General features: G+C 42.5%; 1 long non-coding RNA gene across 1 annotated transcript in view; it reads left to right on the top strand.

Annotated features, from left to right (window-relative positions):
- LOC111539847 overlaps positions 1-24,195 on the top strand; it is a 163,514-nt gene that overhangs the window by 111,381 nt on the left and 27,938 nt on the right. Inside the window, exon 4 of the long non-coding RNA XR_002730814.3 lies at positions 11,809-11,865. This is a non-coding gene — a long non-coding RNA (uncharacterized LOC111539847). The remainder of the gene's footprint in view (positions 1-11,808; positions 11,866-24,195) is intronic.

Genomic DNA, 24,195 nt, shown 5'->3' with positions numbered 1-24,195 from the left:
CCTCCTAAAATTATATGGCTTTTTAAGCAGCAGGGTTGGTAGTGTCTCATCTGTACTTTGAGGTTGAGACCAGCTCTGATAGTATTCCTTTCAAGAAAGTAGCTTAAATAAAACTCTACCGCACTGGGAAAATTAATTAGATATACCATGACTGAAATAAGCTCTTTTGAGGGACAGGACGGCAGAGCACAGAGAGGGAGTATAGCAGAGTGGGAAAGCACAAACTACCTGGGTGCACCACCCGGCCCTTGGTCCTTGGGTGAGTCACTTAACCTCTTCGTGCGTCTGTAAAATAATATTAGGACAATAATATTAGTATCTGCCTCAAAGGATTGTTGTGAGAGTCAAATAAGTCAATATATACAGAGCATTTAGAATGGTGCCTGCTTTAAAGTAAGCATTATAATTAGCTACTACTTCTTTTAGCTATGCATTTGTCCAGTGTGTCAATTTTCTTAGACTATATAGTAGATACAAGGTAAGAATGGTTGGGAAGCTAGATCAAATGAGAGTGGTTAGTTTTTTTCTTCCTCTTCTTGTCACTCCCTACCCGCCTGCGCCATAGACCCCAGAGTTATTTGTTTCATAAGGGCTATAACATCATATTTGAATGTATGACCTTGAAAAATCCTGATTAAGTAGTTCTGGGCAAAGCTCTAATGGTTGGAAAATAAATCAGGCCTCCCACACATACCTGCTCAGCCAAGAATTTGTTTGCCCCAGAAACTGGGTGGGCGGGAATGGAAGCAGGCACACGCCCAGGCTCTGCGAACTCTCTGTTCTGGCTGCAGACTGTGTTGTCCCCTTCTCCTGCAACTCGCCGGTGCTTTCTGGGCATTTCTTTGCATTCCCAATTCTAGAAAAACAAATATTTTTATTTTAAAAAACACGTTTTCTCTTTTTTCCCCGACTCCAAGAACTGCCACTGCTCCCCTGTTTGTTTTCCACAGTTTGGCTCTTTATTTGCCCCATGGTATTGCACGTACATAAATATCTGCAAGCCCAGAGGGCAACATACAGCGTACAGTGTTGAACAGTAGGGCTCCCTACATGGTTCCTGAGTTTCGAGGTCTTTAGCAAGGCTCTCTGGAAGTCCATGAGTTTCTGTTGATTCCTGTAGCCAGGAATAGAGGCCTCTTGCCTTCGCGCTGGGCCAGAGCTTGAGCCCGTCCCAGTTCTGGAGGCCAGGAGCTGCTGCAGGGCGTCTCCCGTCTGCGTCCTGGGGGGATTTGTGGGAGTGTTTCAACCCAGGGCTTCAGAGAGGTGCCTGTATTCCTCTTCCTGTGAAGCAGGCCACATTGGGCCTTGCAGGTCTGTTTGACACTTAGTTGTGAGTTCCTGGCTTGTTTAGTGTTTTTCTTGTTAGCCCGGTAAACATTGAATCCCCTTGTCTTAGTTAAGTCCTCTCCTTGAGGCAGATGTGCGTTTCTTTTCTCTGTAGAACAGGTGAGTGTGGGGCCTCTCCTGTGGTAGGTGGTGTGGGATAGGGTGGCAAGAAGGTTGGAAAGCTCCGCTGGGCAGAGCTGAGCTTAGAAAGTTTGGCCGGGCGCGGTGGCTCAAGCCTGTAATCCCAGCACTTTGGGAGGCCGAGACGGGCAGATCACGAGGTCAGGAGATCGAGACCATCCTGGCTAACACGGTGAAACCCCGTCTCTACTAAAAACTACAAAAAACTACCCGGGAGATTTGGCGGGCACCTGTAGTCCCAGCTACTTGGGAAGCTGAGGCAGCAGAATGGTGTGAACCTGGGAGGTGGAGCTTGCAGTGAGCTGAGATCTGGCCACAGCACTCCAGCCTGGGCGACAGAGCGAGACTCCGTCTCAAAAAAAAAAAAAAAAAAGAAAGAAAGTTAACTTACGCACTTGGAGCCCTGACTCATTACCATCAGTTACTGTTTCCCCAGAGGCCCCTCTAAAGGTGACCATGAAACTGCGGGCACTGAGAGAGCTCTCAAGAGTTGCTCTTTTTCCTCTATCTTCTTCCCAGGTTGTGAACTCCAGGCTTATTGTAGGGACAGTGGGTGTTGGGTAAATCTTCTTTTTTTTTTTTTTTTTTTTGAGACAAGGTCTCACTCTGTCGCCCAGGCTGGAGTACAGGGGTACGATCTTGGCTCACTTCAGCTTTCACCTCCTGGGCTCAAGCCATCCTCCTCCCTCATCCTCCCAGGTAGTTAGGACTAAAGGCATGTGTCACCACACTTGGCTAATTTTTTATTTTTTTAGAGGCAGAGGTCTTGCTATGTTGTAGGCTGGTCTGAAACTTCTAGGCTCAAATGATCCTCCTGCCTTGGCCTCCCAAAGTGCTGGGATTACAGGTGTGGATTCTTTCTAAGAAGTTAACCAGACTTCAAAATGAGGAACTAGGATTTGGCGATCATTGCCCTATAGTCAGAATCTGGATGAATCTTCCTAAGAGACAGCATCCTTCTCCCTCATGGCTGAGGAGTCTTGGAGGCAGCAAGAATTTACTTTGAATTCTGCCATTTTATTTCCCCTCTAATTTGCTCAAATATAAGAAAGAACTGGCAAAACAAGCAAAGATTTTGTTTTGAAAACTAGACCCTATGTGCAAACAGCCTCAAATCAAGAGTAACGACCAGACATCTTATTTCTCAGCATGTTTGCTTTTGTTCTTGCTGCAGCCGTCCTGGTTGGGTGATACATGAATATTTTTCATTTGGAAGTAGATTCATATTCTGTGTCATGGAACACAGACCACTTTGTACTGCCACTTTAAAACCTGTCAGATGAGGCTGGGTGTGGTGGCTCATGCCTGTAATCCTAGCACTTTGGGAGGCTGCAGTGGGTAGATCACTTGAGGTCAGGAGTTCGAGACCAGCCTGGCCAATATGGCGAAACCCTGTCTCTCCTAAAAATACACATACACAAAAAATTAGCAGAGCATGGTGGTGCACACCTGTAATCCCAGCTACTCGGGAGAGGGAGGTGGGAGAATCGCTTGAACCCGGGAGGCAGAGGTTGCAGTAAGCCAAGATTGCACCCTGGCACTCCAGCCTGAGCGACAGAATGAGATTCCACCTCAAGAAAAAAGAAAAAAGCAAAGAAAAGAAAATGGGCTAGGGCCACACATAGTGGCTCATGCCTGTAATCCCAGCACTTCTGGTGGCCAAGGCAGGAGGATTGCCTGAGCCCAGGAGTTTGAGACCAGCCTGGCCAACATGGTGAAACCTCTTCTCTGCCGAAAATACAAAAGAAAAAAAGAAAATTAGCTGAGTGTAGTGGTGTGTGCCTGTAGTCCTAGCTACTTGGGAGGTCAAGGCAGGAGAATCGTTTGAACCTGGGAGGCAGAGGTTACAGTGAGCCGAGATCGCACCACTGCCACTCCAGCCTGGCCGATGGAGTGAGACTACATCTCAAAAAAAAAAAAAAAATGATGTCAGATGAAATCAATATGATATAGTCTGTGGTTGGCCGATTTGCTGCACCATCCTGCCTTTTTTCCATTTTATAAATACAGCATTTTATTGAAAAGATCTGCTAAAATCAGTTTTAGGATCTGATTTATGAATTGATGTTAGACCACAAGATGTCTGCTAATGTTTCTAAAACTGCATCTTGAAGCTATTTTTTTTTTAAGTCTCATGAAATAAAGACCTTCATTCACTCCTCCTAGACTATGGTGTTCTCATAATAGAGAAGGTCCACCGTGTTTCTCTCTGTAGTAACACAACGAAATGAGGCTGGCAGTTCACATGCACATGACTCTGACACCCAGGATGTGGAGGCTGCAGCCTCCTTCTTTAGGCCTTGTTCCTACAGCAGCCCAGGTTGGCCGTGGTGTCCAAAGAGTCCAGAAACCATTCTGTTGTCCCTCAGGGCAGTAGTCCAGGATAGAAAGTGGGACTAAAGGAACCAGGCTGCTGGGAAGATGAGTTTGGGAGTGTGCTGATAGGCCCCACGTTGGGGAAGAATGGGGAGACAGCAAGGATGGCCGGGAGGTGCCGGTGCTGACTCGGTGCCCTATGCAGCAGCAGAGCCCAGCCCTGTGGCTCGGGTGTTGGTTCTGGTGGTGGAGGGAAAGGTGCCGATGTGCCTGATACTGATCATTTCGAATAGTAATGAGCGTTGTTAGCAATGGCTCTGTAGTTCTCAGATGTATTCACCTACATGCCACGACCCTGAGAAGCCCCAGTCAAATGGCCCTTGATGGAAGTGACAACAGAGCCCAAACATGTCATGATGTCATGTCTTGAAGTAGGTTGTTGCCTTGGGTGTTAGAGTGTAAGAAAATGAACAAATGGTAAAATAAAACTTCCCAGCCAGGCACAGTGGCTCACGCCTGTAATCCCAGCACTTTGGGAGTCCAAGGTGGGTGGATCACCTGAGGTTGGGAGTTCGAGACCAGCCTGACCAACATGGAGAAACCCCGTCTCTACTAAAAACACAAAATTAGCCGGGCATGGTGGAGAATCGCTTGAACCCAGGAGGCGGAGGTTGCAGTGAGCCGAGATTGCGCCACTACACTCCAGTCTGGGCCACAAGAGCAAAACTCCATCTAAAATCAATCAATCAATCAATCAATCTTCCCTAAGGCTTGCCTAAATTAGGGAAACTTTGAAGATTCACTTCACTTTCTGGTATTCAGTGTTCTAACATAAAGGCTTACAAAGTGTTGCTAGGTAGTATTGCCAGTAGAGGCCCCTGTGCTTGTTTTAATGATACAGAGTTATTCCAAACTGCAGTGAAATGCTGTGGAACCATTTTCTGCAGACATCTCAGTAACTTTGAAAGATGGTTTTTTATGTAAAAACTTAGACTTTATTTACACTGCTAAAAACTATGACATATATATGAGTAAAAGCAAAATATTGGGACTATTTCTAAACAGCTAAATAACAATAAATGGATTGTAAACATACATAAAATAACCTTAATGAAGGCCACAGTAATCCATGTCTTTCTGTGTAGAGTAAGTTTATTCAACTCAACATTCCTGTCAGTATCAGAGTTCCTTCTACCGTATGCATAGCAGATGATAATTTAGGCATCGTCATCTCTTTCTTTATCTGCCTCCCCTCTTCTTCCTTCCTCCCATTATCCAGTGTGTGCTGTGTCCAGGTCACTATGGTCAGCACTGAGGATACACAGGGAAATAGCACGTGATCCTGCCCTCAGAGACCCAACAGTCTAGATATTGACAGCAGAGGGAGATGGCGCAGGGGAGAAGTACGCTGAGCCGGTGAGAAGCAGGCTAGCCACTCTGCTTGGAGAAGAGAGAGCACAAGATTCATAGAGGAGGTTGGGTTTTCAAGTTTGCAGGGATGGCCCAGAAATGAAAAGCGTTGTAGGCACAGCCCATGTGATGTTTGCAGTCGTGAAGCTGTCTGGGGAGTGGCATCCAGCTTGGCATGTTTGCAGTGTACGGCACTGGAGAGGAACAGGGTGGCAGGTGGAGACTATCTCAGGAACTGTGGGAGCTCCTTACTTCGCAAAAAGAAAAGTTCTGTGTCCAAGAAGTGTATTTTGTTAGAAAGTATGTCTGTATCACAGACCACTTCTTACTGCCACTTTAAAACCTGTCAGATGAGGCGGGGCACAGTGGCTCACGCCTGTAATCCCAGCACTTGGGGAGGCTGAGGCGGGTGGATCACCTCAGGTCAGGAGTTCGAAACCACCCTGGTCAACGTGGTGAAACCCATCTCCACTAAAAATACAAAAATTAGCCAGGCTTGATGGCATTCCACTGTAATACCAGCTACTTGGGAGGCTGAGGCAGAAAAATCACTTGAACCCAGGAGGTGGAGGATGCAGTAAGCTGAGATCTCGACGCTGCACTCCAGCCTGGGCGACAGGACGAGACTCCATCTCGAAAAGAAAAACAACAACAACAACAAAGGAAGGTCTTTTCCTATATTGTGCCCAAGTCCATCTCCATTTCCTTTTATCATTATTCTTCTTGAGATGGAGTCTTACCCTGTCACCCAGGCTGGAGTGCGGTGGCGCGATCTTGGCTCACTGCAACCTCTGCCTCCCAAGTTCAAGTGATTCTCCTGCCTCAGCCTCCTGAGTAGCTGGGACTACAGGCGTGTACCACCACACCCAGCTAATTTTTGTATTTTTAATTGAGACGGGTTTCGCCATGTTGGCCAGGCTGGTCTCAAACTCCTGACCTCAGGTCATCTGCCCACCTCTGCTTCCCAAAGTGCTGGGATTACAGGTGGTCAGCCACTGTGCCCAGCCTCTCCTTTTCTATTTAACTTTGTGTTCGAGCCACAGGAGCCACACAGAATGAGTCGGCCTGCTCTCTGCCACGTGCCTTTGTATGTAGGTGGGGTTGTGCTTCTTCAAATCTTGCCCCAAGCTGTGTATAACTTTGTTTATCCTCCTTAATAGATGTTGGCTGGTAGTTTTTTTCTTTACGTAACTCAACGGTAATTCTTGTTGGTCCTTTCAGAGTCTATAAACAATTGATTGTGATCTCCCTGATTTATCTCCTAGATCTCCAAAGCGGTTGTTGCCACTATAGCCTCTTGTCTGTTGGCTTCCTTTCTGCCAGGTCCCTCCCTCTGTGGGTTTACAGGATTCCCAAGGGATAAGAACACTCATGGGTGTTAGACCAGACTCTCCTTTGCTTACTGACTTACATTCAGCCTTTTCTCACTACACTTCTTCCTTTGGTCATCTTAGGATCTCAGAGAAACAAAAAGTAGGTCATGCTCACAAATATGCTGGGGATCCTTTTGTTTTGTTTTGTTTTTGAGACAGAGTCTCACTCTGTTGCCCAGGCTGGAGTGCAGTGGCACGATCAGAACTCACTGCAGCCTCCATCTCCCAGGCTCAGGTGATCCTTTGCTGGGGATCTTGTCAGAGAGAAGCAGTATTTTTTTTTTTAATCTCACCACTGTTATCTTTTATACTTCAGAAGCAAACTAAGAAAGAAATACATGTCTGAAAAATGTTAATAAAAATGAATTAAGATGAACTAAAATAGCTCAGAAGAGTTGAGAGACGTATGTTATAGCACAGGCAATATTGTCATAAGAGTTATCTATGTAAGAATCTGCTTTTTAACAGGACTTGCAGGCAGCTCCTGTGCACCTGGGAGTTTGAAAAGCTCTGCTCTAGTGGACAATTGATACTCCCTGAGTCACCATGAGTGACTGATCTGTTGGTAGCTCTGTTCAAGAGAAGCTAAACAAATACGGCATATCAGCCATAAGAGTCAAATGTTGAGAATCACAGTTTGTGTTTGCAGCTACACACCAGGCCAAGTCATCATGTTTGACTAAACAGCAATGTTCTGATTAGGGGACGACGTGGCTTTGTCTCCCAAACAGATGAGAGTCTTGGTGGCTTGATGACAGCATGAAGAGCTGCTCCCCTGCCCTGGAGTAGGATGGTTTCCATGACAACAGTTCTGCACACTGAGCTTCCCTCCCCCCCCTTTTTTTTAAGTCCCGTGTTAATCAACAATGCACAGACTAAAAAGGGTACTTTATTTCATTTTTAAAGAATTTCACCATATCTAAATTTTACTTTATATTATCATCATATGTGTCTCTGAGAGAAAGTCTTTGTGCCGCAAAGTGTAGTTTTGTGAGTGATGGGCCAAACATTTCTTCATGAATCTCAAACTGGCACAGCTGAAAGATTTCAGGGTTAGCCCATACTGACCTAAGCTTGGTTTTAAGAATACAGTACTTCTGTTTGGTGTTTGTCCTGCTGTATATCAATAGATCTTCCAGTGGAAAACCTTTTGTTACATAGAGTCGTTAACTACCATGGTCATGTGTATAGAATGATCTTTCTCCTCGCCTAGGGAAGAAGTCTCTTCTTTTCACAGTAGATTTAAAATGCTAATATATGGTAGTGACCAGTATAAGAAGCACTTGTATGTTTTACAAGTTCTTTTATAATATGATGCAAAGGTTTGATTTGCTTGACCTTTTGCACTCTCTATAAAGATCATCTATTACTTTTTTTTTTTTTTTTTTTTTTTTTGAGACAGGGTCTCGCTCTGTTGCCCTGGCTGGAGTGCAGTGGCACAATCTCGGCTCATTGCAGCCTCTGCCTCCTGGGTTCAAGCAATTCTCCCACCTCAGCCTCCTGAGCAGCTGGGATTACAAGGGCACACCACTACGCCTGGCTAATTTTTGCATTTTTAGTAGAAACAGAGTTTCAGCATGTTGGCCAGGCTGGTCTTGAGTTCCTGACCTCAGGTGATCCACCTGCCTCAGCCTCCCAAAGTACTGGGATTACAGGCGTGAGCCAACATGCCCAGCCTGATCATCTATCACTTCTGTAGCAGATTAAAACCCACTAAATTTTCTTTTCTGAAAGTACTAATTAAAACAAAAAGCATGGTTAGTGAGAAGAGCATTAAGATTACTAAGATCAGCCCTTAGGGAAGCGAGAGTTAGCTCCAGGGCCTTTGCTTCAAGCTCTGCGAAGATCCCAACAACTCTGTAGCAGCACCTGTGCTGGTGCACCTAGTCCAAGCCCTTGTCCTCTCCTGTCTGCATTGTCCCAGTAGCCTGGTCACTGGCCTAGCTGCCTTCTTGCCTTCTTTTCAGTTTATTCTCAACACAGCCAGATCATGTCCCTGCCCCTCTCCAGCATTCCATGGGGCAGGGTGCTGCATGGATCACCTCAGTCGAATTCCGTGGCTCTCAGAATCAAAGCCAGCAGTCTTTAGTGCTGAACTATGAAACCCCTCGCTCACATCTGTGATCTCACCTCCTATTACTGTTCCCTCATATGTCCCAAGACAGGCCATGCTTCAGCCTCAGGCCCTTTGCACTTGCTGGTCCCTCTGTCTGGAACTGCCCTTCCCAAGATGTCTGCATGGTTCTCTTCTCCACATTCTTCAGATCTTTGCTCATATGGCAGTTTCTCAGGGAGACTTTCCTTGAACGCCCTATTTAAATGTTGACTTCCACCCCCTACCCCCAACACACACACATTCTCTGTCACCCTCTCTTGCTTTGCTTTTCTTCATACCATGTATTGTCATCTGATGGGTTTTATCTTTTACTTTAGTATTTATTGTCAGTCTCCTTCCAGAATGTTAACTCCTTGAAAAGGCCTTTTGTTTTGTTCACTGCCTATCCACACCACCTGGAATGAGGTGCACACTATTTGCAGTGCACGCTATTTTGAAAGGATGAATGAAAGTGACCCTGTTTAACCCTATAACTAGATATGAATTTAGAGCCAAATGTATTATGAGGTTTCTTCCCACCAGTTTTGTTCTCATCCCTATCACATAAGAAGATTGAACTGTTAGAACATCGTATAAAAATTAACCACAGCTGTGAACCACTTAAAACACTCTATGCAGTGAGTTAGGAAATGCCCATTAATTGTTGGTTTGTTAGGCAAATGGGAGAGCACCACACTCAGTGCACGCTGGGTCTCCTGTGTGCCAAGCATGCGGGGCAGGCCCTGGCGATGGGAGGGGCAGGGAGTGGGGCCTCCTCCTAGGATCTCACACTGCCTTGCTGTTGGCCCCCCCCGGTTGTGGTGGCATCCGCAGCAAACCCAGGATCTCACGCACCCTCCTCCGAGAGCCACTGCTTTGGTCTGTGTGTGTATGTGTATCCACTTGCCAGGGTTGTTTCACCAAGGACTTCCTTTGGCTGAAATTTGTTTTCCTTTTTGTTTATAGTGTTTCTTAGTAACCCACTGCTGTGAGTCCTCTCTGCTGGGTTGCTACCCAAATGTGTCTTGAACTTTGTGCTATTTCTTTTTTAAGATCTGAAGATTTATTTTGGCCGTGGAAGTGTAGGACACAAAAATTTGCAGAAGTGAATGTAGACAATGCCCATCTAATTACTGGTGACCCAGTGGTGGGGGCGCCCAATGTAGGGGATGGAGCCTCTTCAGCAGAGCCCCGTGTCCCTGTTTTTGGAATCAATTTGGCAATAGATTCTGAAAGCCCGAAGCCACCATTCATTCAAGAACATATCTGTTGAGTAGTCACTGCCAGGGAACACACTAATAAAATGAGCTCAGTGTCCACCCTCATGGAGCTTCTTATAGTCTAGTGAGAGAGAGGGATCTAAATTAAATAAATGCGTAATACATAGTTACGTGTAGTTACAAACTGTTCAAGTGCTCTGGTGGAGAAGGTCAAGGTGTCCTGGGAGCTTAGCATAGGGGAATTTGTCCTAGTCGTGGGATCATGTTACTGGAGTGAGAATGCACAGGTTCCTGGGTAGGCATGTATGTCGGGGGAGGGAGGGCAGAATGTGTGCATTAATTTTCAAGGAGAGAAAATAAGGTATGCAAAATCTCTGAGGTGTTGAGGGATCTCATTTATTCATAGGAGTGAAAGGAGACCAGCGTGGCTGAAGTGAGAGGATGACAAGGGAGAGTGGTGCATGGAGGGGGCAGGGCTGCAGCAGGGCCAAGAGTCATCCCCTGTGTTTTTATCATAGACCAATGCAGAGCACTAAAGCGGGGATTTAGGTAGGGCTCAGCCACCATCTGTTTTCTATTTTAAAAGGTTTCTTTTGTGCCAGGCATGTTGGCTCATACCTATAGCCCAGCATCTCGGGAAGCTGAGACAGGAGGATCACTTGAGGTCGGGAGTTCCAGGCTAGCCTGGGCAACATAGCAAGACCTTGTCTCTACAAAAAATAAAAAATGAGTGGGCATGGTAGTACACACTTGTATATTATCTCAGCAACTTGGGAGGCTGAGGTGGGAGGATCGCTTGAGCCCTCGAGTTTGAGGCTACAGTGAGCTATGATTGTAGTACTGTACTCCAGCCTGACTGACAGTGAGACCCTGTCTCCAAAACAAAGGGTTTACGCTGGATACGTGCATAATGAATTGGAAGGGAGGAAGTGTGGAAGCTGGGAAAACAGCAAGAAGTGTTTTGTGTTTGTCCAGGAGAAAGAACAATGGCAGCTTGGACTAGGATGGTGGTGGTGGAGAAGGTAGGATAATGCTTGGCTAGAGATTGTTTTGGAGGCCATTGGCATCTAGGTGGTGACTGCTTCGATATGCTCACTGAGCAATCTGCCGTTAATTTGCCCTAATCTTTGCCTGCCTGTGAGGTGCCTATGCCTAGGATTTACTGGCTTCCAAACTGGATGGAGCAAGTGTCCAGGATATCTGACAATTGCATTTTTCCTTATAAGTGAATACTTCACCATTTTGACTTTATCAGTCTCTTAAGAGCTTTGTTAGCCTGAATCGGTATTGATCAACGTGATCGTCTCTGGTACCTTAGAGAGAGAGACTTTTGGAGCCAGAGATTTCAGGGACAGAACCTAGACATTCGTGAGTTCCCAAGGGTAAATGTCACCTGCCAGAGATTATGAACAATTACCTTTTCTGGGGAATAACCTCTTTTTTTGACAAATACTTTCCATTATTTTTTTAAAATTTTAAGTAAATCTTTAAAACCAAATCCACCAATTGTTTCTATCTTTAGAACAGCAATTATTTCATGTAGTGAGGAAATGTAGTGCCCACCTGAAAAAGAACTTGAAGGAGTGTGGTTTGAAAAGGCGTATCAAATGGAGAAGGATTCAGAGTCCAGGAGAGTCTTATTCTAAGTTGTTTCCCTGTGCATCTAACTTTTTATTGTGTCACCTTAATTTCTTTTGAAGCCACAAGTTATTTGTTCTTCAAATCTCTTATTATCTGTGTATGTAGTAATTATGTTTTCTTAAGATTCTATTTAGGAACTCAGTAAAATTAGGCAGCTGAAATAATTGGCTAAAGTTCAATGAAGCCTTTTTGGCACTCTGAGTCTGGAAAATAGCAAATAATAATGTAAAACATTTTGTGTGCATTTGTACCTATTCTCTAACGATATTCTCCTCCTATTTTGCAGGAGGAAAATGGAAGAAGCAGAGATACTTTTAGTGAAACAGAATAAACCACTGAACAGGTAACTGAGATTAGTAGTTGTATATACATTTATTAAATAAGTTAACATTTGTAAATGCCTAGAATAGTACATGGTACATAGTAAACAGTATGTAGATGTTTGCTGTTACTAAGTTCTTTTAAATGTACATAAGCCCCAAATAAACCAGTTATACAAACCAAAAATACCCAACAAAAGCAAACTCTCCTCCTAAAGCAAGTGTGAACATCATTGGTAAGTTCTGACATGGCCTCTGTAAAGCCTGTTGTCGTGGCTCTGAGAAACGTACCTTAAAACCAACCTCTTTGAAATGTCTTAATCTTTGAGCACCCTGTGTCCTTGAGCACCCATTCATTTTTGTCTTTGACCTTCCAAGTGTCAGATTGGTTTCCAGTTTGAAACCGAACACACTTCTTTAAAATTCTTGAAGACGTAGTTCCCGGGGAGCATAGCGTAGCTTTCAGGTGGCTATGAAATGGCTGACAGTTACTAAAGATGGTGAGGATGGAGTTAAAAGCAGCAGCACTCCCATTTTCTGATGATGGCCGGTGATATCCTTAGAATAAGAAGCTCCAAACTATCATGCCTGCTTAGGCACTAACTTCCTGTAATTGTACTCAAACTGTTGGCATTGCTGAGACCTACTGACACCTTCAGCAAACGTTAATAAGGGGCATATTACGTGTTCAGTCCTCTACTTAATGATGGGATTTGACGTTCAATGGATTATCTTTCTGCTCACTCCACTCCCATCTCTCTGGATCTTCACCAGTTCCTGCCCAGATAGATGCTGTAGGTACTGCCATCTGCCTCGTCCCCAGCCTTGCTGTCTCTCCTGCCAGCTCCCCTTCAGCCCCTTTATTCAGGGTGTCATACCTGTATTCAGGGTGGGAAAAGATGCCAGAGATGGGGCTGAGAGTCGCATCTGGTAGTTAGACTTTTCTCTCATAGCATTCATGTTGCATCTTCCTCAGCCCTGACTTCTGCTTCATAATTTACATAATTAATTTTAAATATGATGTATGTTTTACCATGTCTCCCTTCGGGGATTTTGGGATATTACCTTTGACAGTTACGTTTCAGTTTTGGAGGTCTTGCAGCTGGCAATATTAGCACGAGGGAGAGGTGGGGCACTGGGGGTGCACTGAGTATCTCCATGGCTTTCAGACCTTTTTAATTGAACCCCCAGGAGGAAAAACCTGTTGCCTTAGGGCCCAGCACACATATTTGTACATGTGGGTATGTGGTTTCCTGAAGTAAGACCTTTACTATGTGCAAGCTTTAGAATTTTTTATATTCTATCACTTTTCTTTTTCCTTTTTCTCTCTTTTTAATGTTCATCATAATCAGCAAAGTGGATTTCTTAACCTGCTAGTCGGTTGTCCTTTGACAAACTTGCAGTATTTCAGCGCTATGGTAGGGATGCATGGTTTCTTGCCCTTCTCCCGATATTCTTCTCTAACTTGTCCAGCTTTTTTTTACCCCTAAAAATGCCTCGAACCTGCTTTAACTTCATTCTTTATGTGCCAAGCTCTCTCCTTCCTTTTGTAATAAGCTTCTGTTTCTATTTTCTCACCTACTGTTCCCTCAACTTTCTGTCTGAACTTGAACATTCTTCTCCTGATCAAAACCTAAGAATCCTTTGTTTACCATTTTGAATAAGATCAGTCCTTCTGTGCTGTTAGATACCTGGTTATCTCTCGGTTGGTGCTATGGGTTATAGAGAGACATCTGCTGGCCTAAGTGTAGTACTGCATTGTTTTTCTATGCTGAAGTTCATCACCTTGTCATTTTTTAGTACCTTAAACTTTCATAGGGTGCAGGTGAGCTTGTGTACTGGAATGTGTTGAAGTCATCTACCTAATCTCTTCAAACATTTTTAGCGTTTAGCTCAACATCTGATTAACTGAAATGTAGTCACACATTATAACCCAGTTTAAGGAGCTGCAATCTGGTAGGAGAAAAGGATTTCATGGTAAAAGCTGAGTCCTCACCTTCACGTATTTTTTAATGAGACTGCAAAATGACAGTTAAGTAGAGGTTTGGATCCATTTAAAACTTTTGGAAATAATTCACTCTTCCAAGATAAATGAGAACCGATTTTTATTTGTATAAATTTAAAAGGTACAAGTACAGTTTTGCTACATGGATATACTGTGTAGTACTGAAGTCTGAGCTTTTAATGTAACCATCACCTGAATAGTGTACATTGTACCCATTAAGTAATTTCTCATGCCAACCCCCTCCCACTCTCTCACTCTTTCAAGTCTCCAGTGACTGTTATTCCACACTCTGTGTCCACATGCACACATATTTAGCTCCACTTATCATTGAGAACATGTAGTATTTGACTTCTCACTTCTGAATTTTTTTTTTTTTTTTTTTTTTTGCTTAAAATGATGACCTCTAGTTCCAACCATGTTGCTGTAGAAGACATTATTTCATTTTTTATGGCTGGGTAGTATTCCATTGTATATATGACCACACTTTTTTCATTTAGTCATCAGTTGATGGACACTTACGTTGATTCCATAACTTTGCTATAGTGAATAGTGCTGTGATAAACATATGACTACAGGTATCTTTTTATATAATGATTTAATTTTGGGGTGGTGTATACCCAGTAGTGGGATGGCTGTATCAAATGGTAGAAGAACTTAATTTTTAACTGGTATAGGTTTGCAGCTTGGTTTCTTCTATGAGAGGTAGGATTGGTGCTAGCTATAAAGCTAGTGCTGGAAAAATACAAAATTTAAAATCTATTGCTTCTTTACCTTGAAACTCTAGTTAGATTATCACAGTGATTCCGTACTATCCTTGTCTTAGCAAACTTCTCACTGATTTTAGATGCAAGTTTATAAAGGAATTGCAATTATGTACATACACCTAAGATTTCTCCATAAATATGACACATTTTACAGATTACAATGTGCAAAAATGTTCTTTTAAACAAAACTGAACCAATATTCACCTATCTTTGAGGGCTATTTCTAAAGCTAATATGCAGTACACAAGATACTGTATCCCAGTTTCCTGCTTTGAAAAGATCTCACTGGAGTAGTTGGTAGTTGTAGATATTTCTAAATGTTCTGTTATTGAAGCCAAGCTGAAGTTGCTTGTTTGATTCTTTGACAATGTCCTGATTTCAGCTATGATTAATGAAGCCTTTCTATATCCTTGAAAATAGCAGATTTACCAAAAATTTAGCCGAATATTAGTATTATAGATTAACATATTCCTTTATTTTACAATTTTTTTATTTTTTTATTTTTTTGAGACGTAGTCTCTCTCTGTCACCCAGGCTAGAGTGCAGTGGCGCGATCTCGGCTCACTGCAAGCTCCACCTCCCCGGTTCACGCCATTCTCCTGCCTCAGCCTCCCGAGTAGCTGGGACTACAGGCGTCCGCCACCAAGCCCGGCTAATTTTTTTTATATTTTTGGTACAGATGGGGTTTCACCATGTTAGCCAGGATGGTCTCGATCTCCTGACCTCGTGATCCACCCGCCTCGGCCTCCCAAAGTGCTGGGATTACAGGCATGAGCCATTTACAATTATTTTTAAAGCACACAGCACAATTTGGATTACTTTATTTTGTAGTATCTAGAGTTTGAAAGGATTTTGAGAAGATAATAAAGCAGACTTGAAGGCTGGTGGATGCCGCAGTGGATCTGTCAAAATTATTTGAAAAAGTCACTCTCTAGGATTTAATTTTGATTTCTCTTTTTTAATTTTCTAATATTATTTTTAATGATTCATAATGTGTTTTTTTCATTAAATAGAACCCACACAATAATAAAAATTTTCTGATGTTTTATTCTTAGCCTTACATTAGAGGACACGAATCCTGCTTTGGACATGTGTTGCTCAAATACGTTCATTCCTCTTTGACTTATCATTTACCTTGAAGAATAGTTAAACCAGTCCAGTATTCTTTTTTTTTTTTTTTTTTTTGAGACAGAGTCTCGCATTGTCGCCTGGGCTGGAGTGCAATGGTGCAATCTTGGCTCACTGCAACCTTCACTTCCTGGGTTCAAGCAATTCTCCTGCCTCAGCCTCCCGAGTAGCTGGCATTACAGGCGCCCGCCACCACGCCCGGCTAATTTTTTGTATTTTTAGTAGAGACAGGGTTTCACCATATTGGCCAAGCTGGTCTCGAACTCCTGACCTTGTGATCCGCCCACCTCAGCTTCCAAAGTGCTGGGATTACAGGCGTGAGCCACCGCACCTGGCCAACCAGTCCAGTATTCTACAGTCTTGTGCATTTATAGCATTTGGGTTAGGAAACAATTGGTGCATCATCTCTTCCTAGAAAAGGGTCTAGAAAGGCCCGAGGTGATGCAGTAGTACTTTCCTGGCAGTCACATCATTTAGAAGCAGCTGAAAGCCAATCCTAGGAAAATGCCTGAGGGGTTAGACTAGTAGATCATCTAGAGCCCTCTATAAATTGAGGAAAAACAAATAAGAGAATAATCATAGAGAGCTAATGAAAAATCCTGTCTTGGAAAAACTAAATAAGCAGCTCCTGTATAAGGGCCACAAAGACATACTCTTTCTGCCTTTCCCAAGGTAGCAACGTGCTATAGCCCGACATCACCAGTGTCCTGAAACTGCTCCAACTTGATCTCGCATTTGCTATTGAACTGAATTCTTTTCATTCTCTTTCCTTTTGCCTTTTGAAACACCCTACTACTTGTTCTCATGCCTCTCTGATTATTTCTTCCACGTAATTTTATAAGCTACACTAAAACTTGGGTTAGCAATGGGTATTTTTTCCCCCATTGCATTCTTGGTTGATGAGCTCAAAGTATTATCTCAGCAGAGGCAGAGTCAGGTGCTTGGGAAGTGGTATTAAAGAGATTTCAATTAAATACTTCAAAACCACGTCATTGGAATCCCCAATTTAAAAAAAAGTTAAGACATCATAAAATGAGTCTTTAACTAGATTTTGGTGGTTGTCATTTGGAAGAAATTCTAAGAGTGAATTCCAGCCTGTTTCCTGATTTGCTGTTTTCCTTATTTACTCCTAGTACATGGTACATGACTGGAATCCAGTAGAAAAGCCCCAGAATGTGTATTTTAGTCCCTGTAGCCAACCACTTTGAGAATGTACAGAAAAGGAGGCTAAATTCTTGCCCCTGCTGTGGCTTCTGTTCATAAGCTTTTGTCTCTTCTCTACTCCATTTCAAAAGCTAAAGCTAAGTGTCATAGGACAAGATTGTAGTGGCTTCAGAGAATGGTAGGCTTGAGAAAAAGACTATTGATGATCCACGGGGATAAATTATGATAGAAATTTAAACAGTATTTGTGGACATAAAATACTGTTTTTGAGTTTAGTAACCCCAAACAAGAAGAAAAACATGTATTTTTAAAAATGTTTTATATTTTTCCCGTTTTTTTTGGGAAGTGAAAATAGAAACTATTATTTCTTTTTTCAAGACACCCAGGTTGATCATGAAAAGTGTAAGAGGTCACCATCAGGTAGCTAAGCACTTCTTTTAAATGTGTGAATAAAGGAAAAAACACAAGATATTGAACAGTGAGTGTGTTATGGGTTGCTAGTTTTGAACTTCAGTGCTTAACAATGCCAAAGTCAGAGTGTTCTTGTGTTGCTATGAAATAATGTACCAATACATACAGAGTAGCTACTATTGTTGTCACATGCAAAGAAAAGACAGCACACTCAGTAAATTCTTTTAGTTGTGTTTCTTATAGTTAAGGAATGTCGATCTATTTTATGTTTTTTCTGGTGTAACTTACACAGCAAAGAAAACAATCATGTTAGTAACATTTTGCGAGTATTTCCCATATGCCAAGCACTGGCTGAAAAACATAAGGGTAAGTACTACAGGTACTATCATTCCAGTTTTATAGAATGTGCATGCTATAAGAAAGACAAAGTTAGATTAGTGTATGAATGAACACCATTACCTACCCCTGTTGGGAATCAATGATGATAATCTCATTAGAATATTGTGCTAATTGGCTGAAAAAATATGTCAGCAATATTATAGCTTTAAAAAGCTTTTGGTTTTACGTGGTTGATTAGCAGTGATGGCATTACAAGGAAAATACAACTAGGTTATAATAGTATTAAAAATAACTCAGGTTTTTCTAAGTTTGAAACAATATTTTTGATGTTAAAAGTTTTTAAGAAAGCACTTGCAATTTACAGTGCATTGTTTAGTCCTCAGAGACAGAATAGTGTAATTAAAAAAAAATCAAAGTAGAGCCAGGTGTGGTGGCTCAAACCTGTAATCCCACCACTTTGGGAGGCTGAGGCAGGTGGATCACCTGAGGTCAGGAGTTCAAGACCAGTCTGGCCAACATGGTGAAACCCTGTCTCTACTAAAAATACAAAAATTAGCCAGGCGTAATGGCCCGTGGTAATCCCAGCTTAGGAGGCTGAGGCAGGAGAATCGCATGAACCTGGGAGGCAGAGGTTGCAGTGAGCTGAGACCGCGCCACTACATTCCAGCTGGGGTGGCAGAGTGTCTCAAAACGTAAAATAAAATAATAAAATAAAATATAGCATTCCCACTTGAAATATGTATAATCAACGTTATACACTCACATTAGTATTTCAGTTATGCCTACACCAATGATTGGGAAAAAATATATACAGAAATGGAATTGCTGGATCATATGGTAGCAATTTTTTATTTCTGGAAGAACCTCCATGCTGTTTTCCGTAACAGCTGCATTTTACATTCTCACCAATAATGTAAAAGGGTTCCAGTTTCTCCATATCCCACCACTATTTATCTTTTGTTTTTGTTTTTCTAATAGGCATCCTAAAAGGTGTGAGGTGATATGTTAAGATTTTGATTTGCATTTCTCTTAAGATTAGTGATGTTGAGCACCTTTTCATATACCCAAAGGCCATTTGTATGCTTTTTAAAAAATGTCCATTCTGCCGGGCGCAGTGGCTCACGCCTGTAATCCCAGCACTTTGGGAGGCCAGGGCGGGTGGATCACTTGAGGTCAGGAATTCAAGACCAGCCTGGCCAACGTGGTGAAACAAGGTTTCTACTAAAAATACAAAAATTAGCCAGGTGTGATGGGTCACGCTTGTAATCCCAGCTACTTGGGAGACTGAGGCAGGAGAATCACTTGAACCTGGGAGGCGGAGGCTGCAGTGAGCTGAGATCATACCATTGCACTCCTGCCTGGGTGACAAGAATGAAACTTCATCTCAAAAGCAACAACAACAACAAAAGTCTATTCAAGGCCGGGTGCGGTGGCTCATGCCTGTAATCCCAACACTTTGGGAGGCCGAGGTGGGTATATCACTTGAGGCCAGGAGTTCAAGACCAGCCTGGGCAACATAGCAAAACCCCATCTCTACCAAAAATACAAAAATTAGCTGGGCGTGGAGGCGCATGCCTGTAATCCCAGCTACTCGGGAGGCTGAGGCATGAGAATCGGTTGAACCTGGGAGGCGGAGGTTGCAGTGAGCCGAGATTGTACCACTACACTCCAGCCTGGGTGACGGAGTGAGACCTTGTCTCAAAAAAAAAAAAAAAAAAAAAAAGTCTATTCATTTTAAAATGTCTTTGCCCATTTTTAAATCAAGTTATTTTGCTGCTGTTGTTTAGCTTGTTTGCTGTTGAGTTGTAGGAGTTCATTATATATTTTAGATATTAACTCTTTACCAGATATGTGGTTTGCTAATATTTTCTCCCATTCCATAGGTTCCCTTTCACTTGGTTGATTTTTTTTTCCTTTGCTGTACAGAGTTTTTCAGCTTGATGTTATCCCACCTGTGTATTTTTGCTTTCATTGCCTGTGCTTCGGTGTCATATTCATGAAATGATTCAATGAAATCATTGCCTAGACCAGTGTCATGAAGCTTTCCCCTGTGTTTTCTCTTAGGAGTTTTATAGATTCAGGTCTTACATTTAAATCATTAAACCAGCCAGGTGCAGTGGCTCACGCCTGTAATCCCAGCACTTTGGCAGGCCAAGGTGGGTGGATCACTTGAGTTTAGGAGTTTGAGACCAGCCTGGCCAACATGGTGAAACCCTGTCTCTACTAAAAATACAAAAAAAAAATTTAAAAAATAAAAAATTAGCCAGACACAGTGGTGGCCACGTGTGATCCTAGCTACTCAGGTGGCTGAAGCATGAGAATTGCTTGAACCCAGGAGATGGAGGTTGCAGTGAGCCGAGATCACGCCACTATGCTCTAGACTGGGTGACAATGAGACTATGTCTCAAAAAAAAAAAAAATTCATTAATCCATTTTGAGTTGGTTTTCTGTATGGTGTAAGATAAGGTCTATATTTGTCTGTTCTTGTATAGCTTTAAAGAAATACCTGAGATGGGGTAATTTATAAATAAGAAGCTTGTTATAAATTACCCCATCTCAGGTATTTCTTTACAGCAATGCAAGAACAGACTAATACAGACTTCATCTAATGTAGTTGTGGCTCATGGTTCTGGAGGCTATACAGGAAACATAGTGGCTTCTGCTTCTGGGGAGGCCTCAGGAAACTTACAATTGTGGCAGAAGTCAAAGGGAAAGCAGGCATGTCTTACATGGTTGGAGCAGAAGAAAGAGCAGTGGGGACAGAGGAGTGCCACAGGCTGTTAAATGACCAGACCTCACGAGAACTCAGTTACTATTATGAGAACAGCACCAAGGGGGAAATCCACCCCCATGATCCAGTCACCTCCCACCAGATTCTACCTCCAACACTGTGGATTATATTTCAACATGAGATTTGGGGTGGGGACACAGATCCAAACCATATGATTCCATCCCTGGCCCCTCCCAAATCTCATGTCCTTCTCACTTTGCAAAACCCAATCATGCCTTCCCAACAGTTCCTCAAAGTCTTGACTTTTTTCCAGCATGACCTCAAAAATCCAAAGTCTCATCTGAGACAAGCCAAGTCTCTTCTGATCATGAGCCTGGAAAATAAAAAAACAAGTTAGTTATTTTCAGGATACAATGGAGATACAGGCATTGAGTAAATACTTCCATTCCAAAAGGGAGAAATTGGCCCAAAGAAAGGGGCTACAGGCCCCATGCAAGTCTGAAACCCAGCAGGGCAGTCATTAAATCTTAAAGCTCCAGGATAATCTCCTTTGACTCTTAAGTCCCACATTCAGGACACAGTGATGCAAGGGGTGGCTCACAAGGCCTTGGGCAGCAATGCCCCTGTGGCTTTGCAGGATTCAGCCCCAGTGGCTGCTCTCAAGGGCTGGTATTGAATGTGTATGGCTTTTCCAGGTGCGGGGTGCACGCTGCCAGTGGATCTACCATTCTGGGGTCTGGAGGACAGTGGCCTTCTTCTCACAGCTCCACTAGGCAGTGCCCCAGTGGGGACACTGTGTAGGGGCTCCAGTCTTCCATTTTCTCTCCACACTGCCCTAATGGAGGCTCTCCATAAGGGCTGTATCCCTGCAGCAGACTTCTGCCTGGACATCCAGGCTTTTCTATATATCCTCTGTAATCTAGGCAGAGGCTCCTGAGCCTCATTCACTTTTGCACTCTGTGCACCCACAGGCTTAACACCACACGGAAGCTGCCAAAGCTTGTGGCTTACATCCTCTGGAGCAGTGGCCTGAGCTATACCTGGACCCCTTTGAGCCATGGGTGGAGCTGGAGCTGCTGGGATGCAGGGTGCAGTTCTCCTGGCTTTGCAGGGCAGCTGGGACCTGGGCCTGACCCACGAAACCTTTCAGTCTTCCTAGGCCTCTGGGCCTGTGCTGAGAGGGGCTGCCATGAAGTTCTCTGAAATACTGTTGAGGCCTTTTCCCCATTGTCTTGGCTGTCAGCACTTGTCTTTCTTTTAGCTTGAATTGCTTTCCTGAAAATGGGCTTTTCTTTTCTGCCACATGGCCAGGATGCAAATTTTCCAAACTTTGGAAACTCTGCTTTTCTTTTATAAAAGTTCAAATTACAGGTCATTTCTTTGCTTAACACGTGAGTAGCCAGGCCATGTCTTGAATACTCTGCTTTTCAGAAATTTCTTCCATCAGATACCCTAAATCATCACTTTCAAGTTCAAAGTTCCTCAGATCCATAGAACAAAAGGGTACATTGCAGCCAGACTGTTTGCTAAAGCATAGCTTTACTCCAGTTCTCAGTAAGTTTCCCATTTTCACTTGAGACCTCTTCAGCCTGGACTTCATTGTCCATATCACTATCAGCATTTTGGTCACAACAATTCAGCAAGTCTCTAGTAAGTTCCAAACTTTTCCCTCATCTTCCTGTTTTCTTCTGAGCCCTCTAAACTGTTCCAACTTCTGCCTGTTACTCAGTTTCAAAGCTGCTTCCACATTTTCAGATATCATTATAGCAATGTCCCTTTTCTTGGTACTAATTTTCTGTATTAGTTCATTCTTGAACTGCTATAAAGAAATACCTGAGACTGGGAAATGTATAAAGAAAGGAGGTTTAATTGGCTCACAGTTCTGCAGGCTGTACAGGAAGCATAGCAGCTTCTGCTTCTGGGAAGGCCTTAGGAAACTTAACATTATGGCAGAAGTCAGAATGAAAACAGGCACATCTCACATGGCCAAGATACAGAGCGAGAGTTGGGGAGGGAGGTCCCACACACTTTTAAATAAGCAGATCTCACCAGAACTCACTCACTCACTATCATGAGAACAGCACCAAGAGGGAAATCTGCCCCCATGATTCAATCGCCTCCCACCAGTCCCCACCTCTAACATTTAGGATTACAGTTCGACATGAGATTTGGGTGGGGATACAGATCCAAACCATAACAAGAACCAATTTGATTATGTTGCATGTGGACATTCAGTTTTCTGAGCACCATTTGTGGAAGAGATTATCCTTCCCTGATGTGTATTCTTGGTACCCTTGCCAAAGATCAGTTGACTGTGTATGTGTATGGGTTTATTTCTGGGCTCTATATTCTGTTCCAATTGGTCTCTAAATCTGTTTTAATGCCATTTCTGTACTTTTAAAATTACTGTAAATTTGTAATACATTTAGAAATCAGGAAGTATGATGCCTCCAAATTTGTTCTTCTTTCTCAAGTTTGTTTTTGACTATTTGGAGTCCTTTGTTGTTCCATATGAATTTTAGGATTTTTAAAAATTTTTGTGGAAAATACCATTAGGATTTTAGTAGGGATTGCATTGTCTGCAGATTGCTTTGGATAATATGGATATTTTACCAGTAGTAGCTCTTTCAATCCATGAACATGGGCTTTCTTCCCCTTTATTTGTGTTTTCTTCAGTTTCTTTTATTAATTTTAGTAGTTCTCAGTGTAGAAATATTTTCTCTCTTTGGCTAAGTTTATTCCTAAGCATTTTATTCTTTTTGATACTATTGCACATGGGACCCAGCAATCTCACTTTCGAGTATATATCCACAATAATTGAAATCAGGATCTTGAAGAGATATTAACATTCTCCCATTCATTGAGCATTATTCGCATTAACCGAGATATGGAAACAACTTAAACATTCATTGATGGATGAATGGATAAAGAAAATGTGGTATATACATACAATGGAGTACTATTCAGCATTAAAGAAAGGACATCCGCCACATGCGACAACATGAATGAGCCTGGAGGCTTTCTGCTAAGTGAAATAAACCAGTCTCAGAAGGACAAATACTGCATGATTCCACTTCTGTGAGGCATCGAAAATAATCAAACTCATAGAAACAGAATAGAATGATGGTTGCCACGGGCTTGGAAGAGAGGGAAATGAGGAGTTGCTGTTCAATGAGTGTACATGTTCAGTTATACAAGATGAATAAGTTCACTATACAGCACTGTACCTGTAGTTAACAATACCATATTGTGCACTTAAAATTTTGTTGAGAGGGTAGATCTCAAATTAAGTGTTCTTACCACAATAAAATAAAATGTTCTGTAAAAATAATAATAATTGGAAAAAATAAATCCAGCATCTCTGGTGGAGGGAGCAAATAAATCCATACCTATCATCAATTTTCAGTTTACTACGTTAATGAACGGGAACATTAGCATGGGTAATCAAAAGCTTGCTTTTCACTGGAAGTTATTTTCTTGTTTAGGTTTTTTGTTTTAGATTCTTTGTTTTTGAGAGTGAATAGCTGCTGGCATTGGATCTGGAATAGCTTAGTATGCATTTGTGAAAAAGAGGACTCTCCTTATAATTTACGATACGTTCCAAATACTACCCCCAAATTAAAATTACTACATAGTTAATTTTATTTCCATTGTAAATTGAAATTCATAAGCCTATTCTTGAAACTGTATACTCCAGGACAGAGCAAGCAGTTAACACTTGAATCGGTCTTGGCAAGTTCTCCTGTCTTCCCTCCTTCACTATTTCCAGCCCCCCCCTCACTTTTTTTTTTTTTTTTTTTTTTTTTTTTTT

The sequence above is a fragment of the Piliocolobus tephrosceles genome, chromosome 8 (assembly GCF_002776525.5).
Source record: "Piliocolobus tephrosceles isolate RC106 chromosome 8, ASM277652v3, whole genome shotgun sequence".
In the NCBI taxonomy this organism is placed as follows: Eukaryota; Metazoa; Chordata; class Mammalia; order Primates; family Cercopithecidae; genus Piliocolobus; species Piliocolobus tephrosceles.
The sequence above is the reverse complement of the archived record's forward strand: the minus strand, read 5'-3'. Positions and strand labels throughout refer to the sequence as shown.